This window comes from Nycticebus coucang, chromosome 10 (genome assembly GCF_027406575.1).
Source record: "Nycticebus coucang isolate mNycCou1 chromosome 10, mNycCou1.pri, whole genome shotgun sequence".
NCBI classification, from domain to species: Eukaryota; Metazoa; Chordata; class Mammalia; order Primates; family Lorisidae; genus Nycticebus; species Nycticebus coucang.
The window spans coordinates 1,641,915-1,648,386 of record NC_069789.1 but is presented as its reverse complement, the minus strand read 5'-3'; positions in this window follow the sequence as shown (position 1 = coordinate 1,648,386).

Below are 6,472 nucleotides of genomic sequence, written 5' to 3'. Positions count from 1 at the left end.
AGAGAAAACAAGAAAATCCAGTGCAGTTTCACATAAACTCTGTATTTCTAGCCATGCCATTGCTTACAAAATGTTATAGTAAGTAGTTAAATACCAACTAAATCAGGCCAAGGAGCCATGTTGTAAGTCATGGTATTATGATATTATGTAGGGCACCTCTGAAGGGTTCAGTGCTATTTTAATTTCCTTGGAACGACAATGAAAAAGTTTCTACTGCTTGAAAATATGAGATGAAAGCTATGCCCGTCTCATCAATATTACATTTCCATGCATTTCTTAATAGATTTCTCCTTCTGTAGCAATTTTACTTCTAGCAAGAATTCCAGTATTTATTTTCTAATTAAATTTAGACTTTAGAAATGATTTAAACATATTGAATGCAATAATAAAACTCTTTAGGATTTTGTAAATGTCCTAAATCTTCCCCTTCAATGGAAGATCTGTCAGTTAACACCTAGAGCAAAATTGTAAGGATTATATGAATAAAATTGAAAAAAAATTCTGGTTACGTTATGAAATAGTGATGTCAAATTGTTAGGGCCGTTGCAAGCTATATTTATTAAGAGAACATGCAAAAACGTTGTTTTGCACTTAGATTGTTTAATATGGTCTTTAAAATTATATGCATTCAGGAGTATTTTACAGACAACGCTTGAAATTATTTTTCTAATATGGGTCTTGCTAGATAGTTCTGAAGAAGGTGAAGAAATTTACAAACAAGGTGTTATTACATAATAAATAAAGCTATAAGACAACAAGCACCAACCAACCGACTAGAATGCGAACATGTAGGTAAGAGCAGAGGCTGTGAGGGTTCTAGCAGGTGTCAGCTGTGCAAGTTAGCCCAGTCCTGCTTTCTACTTTGATTTTTTTTTTTGCATCTTTTGCCTGGGGCTGGGTTTGAACCCACCACCTCCCACATAGGGGACCAGCGCCCTACTCCTTTGAGCCACAGGAGACTCCCTGCTGCTTTCTATTTTTTTTTATTGTTAAATCATAACTGTGTACATTAGTGCAATCGCCTGTACCCATTCTAAGATGCACCATCGATGTGGCCCCACCCATTACCCTCCCTCCACCAAAACCTCCCCCCTCCCTTCCCCTTCCTTGGCCCTTTCCCCATAGTTTTGTGCTATAGTTGAGTTATAGTCCTCATGTGAAAGCTATAATTTAGCTTCATAGTAGGGCTGAGTACATTGGATACTTTTTCTTCCATTCCTGAGATACTTTGCTAAGAAGAATATGTTCCAGCTCCATCCATGTAAACATGAAAGAGGTAAAGTCTCCATCTTTCTTTAAGGCTGCATAGTATTCCATGGTATACATGTACCACAATTTGCTTTCTATTTTGATTTAGAGAGGAATAGATAGTCTTAGAGAGGAGGCTTCATTCCCCACTGCTGGAGTATGAATAGTCAAGTTTAGATAATAAAGGCTTAATTGTAATCAACCGTGAGAATTAAGGCTTGGAATATAGTGGCAGAGTAAGGTAGACTCTTTATTCCTATTTTGCATGCTTTTAAAAAAAATTAATGTGTGTGTTCTTGTAAAATTAGATTATGTCAGACTGCTAACCACAGCTTTTATTGTGGGATTCACACCAACAACTATGTAAGGGAGAAAACTTTGAATCAATAGAAACAGTGAAATATGAATCAGAAACCTGATGGCTGTGTCCAGCGACGCCACCCCACGTAACACCGCATAGAAAAGGCCCAGAGGGCTCCTGTTTCTTTGTTTATATATATCCTTTTATGGTTCTAACCAAGAGACCTCCTCTGTTGACCTGTTCCTTGGGTGTGTGTATTCATTTTTATTTTTTACACATGCAGCTAGTTGAGAGAATATCGTCGCCCTGTGTTTCTGTTGAGGACAGCGCTGTCCCACACCAGACAGAACAGGCCCAAGGGGACACCCAAGAGCAGTTCATGCCTACACATCTGAGATGAGAACTGTTTCCCAGGACTGTCAGGAAACCCACAAGAAACCCTTCTGTGTCCTTCAAGTACGTTCTATTTTCAGCTTTTCCACTAGACATTCTTTAGGACTGTGGTAATTCAGATAAGACAGAAGATTCCTAGTTCAATGATAGCGCCTCTCTCACGAACTGGCTTTGAGAATCTGGGACCAAAGAGCTCCATCTAAGCAGGTCATGTGAACCCTCCGCTTCTCACTAATGAAAACCTCCCTTTACTTTCTGTCAGATGCAATGCTGGCTTGTCATTCTGTGCATTCCAGATTATAATCCTCATCACATATTTGGAGATAATCTCCCCTAGTGCCTTTATTTTTAGATTGACACCTGTTACAAAAATTAAACACTCAAAAAGTTTCTAGGCACCAGACAGAAGGACATAAAAGGAACTTTATTAAATCTGTTAATCCCATTACTTAAATTCTATAATGATAGGAACATTAATAGGAATAATCATTATTGCATATCTTCCAAATTAAATGTTTACTTCAATTGTAAAGTGTATATATTATAGTATTATAGTATAACTATAAATATAACAGTATTATATTATATAAATATATAGTAATATTACATATAATATATCTATGGAGCCGTTCTTTAATTCCAGTTGCTTTTCTAAATTTATTCCCTAAGCAATAGATGATCGAATATCCCTAGTTAAGTGAGGATCTTCAGCTTGTCTTTTAAGTTAGATTCTAGATCTAAAATTTTAGGTGGTCCAATACTAGTTTTTATAATAACCAAAAACATTTCTTGTGTAAAATGTGGTTAAGATGATTTGTTTATCTCTAGTCAATCTGTTGGATCCGCTTCTGTATGTATTACTAACCCTGTAAAATGTATATTACATAGTGCTTTTGTAAGTAGATTTTTAAACCTAAGTCTCACCCTCATCATGTAACTCTCGAAGGCTCTTATCTCGTGTACCATCAAAGCTCCTTGACCGCTTCTTGTTGAGAAGATAGTACTTCACTTCAAACACTTCTCTTGAGTCTATTTACGTATTTTATAAGAGAAAAAGAAAAAGAGAGAAAACCGCTAGCCGAATCTCAGTGGAGATTGCCAACATGTCCGTGGGTCTCCCGAAAGCCTCAGAGGAGGTTCAATCTACTTTGCTGTTTTTATACCAGTGGGAAAAATGGACAGTGTTCACAGCCCAGACCCGTTAAATGCTCATAGGAAAGCAAATATTTACCAGAAATGATAGTCATGTGCTTCTGTGAAACTGGATAGTAAAATTTGATGAAACTGAGTTAGTAAAACAATATTTCATAACAAGGCATGCTTACTGTTAGAGTATAAACTACTAAAGAATCTTTAGATGTTGAACTTTTGCATTAAGAAAAAAGAATCTGGCCTGAAGATCTATTATCTTACAGGTTATTAAAGAATTTAGTAGCAAAATCCTATATACAGGACTCTATACCCAGACAGAATTCACCTGGATAATACATAGTCAGGAGTGGCCTCTGGTACACGTTCTCAAGTTGCTCGATAGCTCAGTTAGAAAATAAAATAAAATCTGGTTTAAATAAATATTAATTAAACAACCTGAAATGTTTTATCTTTGCATTCTGATATGGCTTGCATATCACTTCTCCAAACTTCTCTTTCCAATTTTTGCCAACCTAAGAAGACATGTACATTAAGGAGATAAAAATTTCCAGCAAAGATTGTTTCAATATTAAAGCTGTCGAGAAAGCCCATGGATACTTAGGGAGCTTGATTAATGAACGCTTGAAACTGGGATCGAATTGCATAGGTCAGCTTCTCCACATATCCCAGGGTTGATAAAAAATCAGGACCACTAATAAATGAAGAGTGAGTGACATTAAATTAATGATGAGTTTAAAGCTGCAGGAGTACTGAACTCATCAGTTAAGTTTATCTTTAATAAAAAAAAAATAGCAAAGAAGATCCATGCAACTATAAGTAAGATGCTTATTTTAAAGCCAACTATTGACAAAAATGGACATAGGATAATTTACTGAGATTTAGGGACCTTGCTAAATGAATTAAAAAAATCACTGGGGTGCCCGTAGTTTGGTGGGTAGGTCGCCAGCCACCTATACCAAGGCTGGCAGGTTCAATCTTGGCATCTTGCCAAAACAATAACAGTTTAATTACTTTATATAACCTAAAATAGATAATAAAATATTCCAGTGAGTTCATAGTATGATTTTCTCTTTTTAAACTGTAGAATAATGACAAGTAATCCACCAACCCCTTTCTCACCCCAATGAAATAAGAACTGGGGAGTATGTGGGCGGCAGACAAATTGGATGGGAAAGTTAACATAAATAAACTCATGAATTCACCCAGAATTATTTTAAGCATGGAGAAAATTTTAATGAATTTTAGCAAGTGTAATGAATTAAAAAATAAAACAATGCATGGTAAGTATTTATTATTTCTGCTTTAGTCCTAGCAAAATTACTTTTTAAATCACCTTCACCCTCTGTTTTATGGTGGGCTGCATAGAATTTAATTACTATTAATTACTGTTATTATTTCCTGATGTTGCTTATCAGAATATTTCATTTTTACGCCAATTAGAGTATAATTATTAGGATAATGGACTCTACAAAAACCAATTATGCCATGAGACTGGTTGGGATTTATCTCTAGTAATTGAGTCTCCCAATTTAAGATCAAAATAACTGAATCAAAATTAAAATGTAGAATCATTAATCCCCCAGCATCAACAATAAGGTTGATTTGCTTTTCAATCCCAAATTAAGCTGATGGTTTACAGTGTCACCTCAGCTGATATATGGGCCCAGTTTACCATGATGAGTAAAACTATGTTTTCCACTTAAAATGCAGCCCCAAGCCATATATATTCGCAAAACTTTTTTTTTGAGATTTTTTCTTTTTATTAAATCATAGCTGTGTACATTAATGCAATCATGGGGTATAATGTGCTGGTTTATGTACAATTTGAAATATTTTCATCACACTTGTTAACATAGCCTTCCCGGCATTTTCTTAGTTATCGTGTTAAGACGTTTATATTCTACATTTAGTAAGTTTCACATACACCCTTGTAAGATGCACCGTAGGTGTAATCCCACCAATCACCCTCCCTCCACCCATCCTCTCCTCTCCCTTTCCCCCTTCCCCCTATTCTTAGGTTGTAACTGGGTTATAGTTTTCATATGAAAACCCTAAATTAGCTTCATAGTAGGGCTGAGTACATTGGATACTTTTTCTTCCATTCTTGAGATACTTTGCTAAGAAGAATATGTTCCAGCTCCATCCATGTAAACATGAAAGAGGTAAAGTCTCCATCTTTCTTTAAGGCTGCATAATATTCCATGGTGTACATTTTATTGATGTACCACAATTTATTGATCTGATCCAGAATACCCATGCACACGTGTGGGGAATTCTGTTACGGTATTTTCTGGGAACTCACTAGTATCTTTGATAACCTCAGAAAGAAGATTTAGTTAAAGTTTGCATTTCCCTTTCAAAGAAAGCAGAATGGATAGCCACTGATTTGTTATTACATTGTTCTTCTGGGAATATTTTGGGAATTATCAAATTCCTGCTCTTTTGAAGTGATAGTAAAAATCTGAATCCTAGACATGGATCAATTCAGCTGGAGTCACTGTGATCGCAACACAGTAAACTGGGACTGTTTGGTCTGATCTGATGTTACATTTCCAACAAGGAAGACGAGAACCTGTAGGCAAAATATGTCTGGGACGCGATATGGAAGAAAACATTATTCTAGTAATTTTATCCACATGTGAAGCTTATACCAGCCTGTACATACAGACACATTTGTTTATCTGGAGAACAATTCTGGTACCCAGCATCGTTTTAGAAGAACAGAATCTTAAGGATGAGTTTTCCAAATGGGCTCTGGTATTTTTTGGAATTAATTTTAGATTAAATTTTGTATTTAATCTAAATTAGATTTAAAGGCACTAACACCCTATTTCCAGCAGCAGAGACGACGCTGGATAGTTCATGATGTAAAGTGGGGTAGAAATGCGTAAGGTATCACTGTGAAAAAATCCAATCAAACACCTTTAAAAAGCAAGGTTATAAGTCACCATTTATTTGATAACTTAGAACATTTTTGCCAAACAAGTATAATGAAATTGGCTGCTTGTTCCTTCTTGTTTCCTGACAAAGTGAGGAAAGGAAATGATTAACTCAGGGCTTCAAATACCCTACTCAAGCTCCACACACACACACACACACACAAAAAAAAAAAAAAAAATGGACATTTCTATACATTTCCTGAAAGAAATCTTTGTCTCCTGTAATCACAGAGCTGAGGTTGTTAAAAACCCAGCCCAGAATCTCATCCCCAGAGTGGTCAAATTGCAACACAAATTGAATTACCTTTCAGGGTGTCACCTGTTAAACCGAGGGCCTTGACTGGGAAGACATGAATCCTGTAAACTGGAATTGGAAGACATCCGAAGACCCTAATGAAGCCGGGGACTTGAACTTCTAACTTCGGATGCCTTTTTTGAC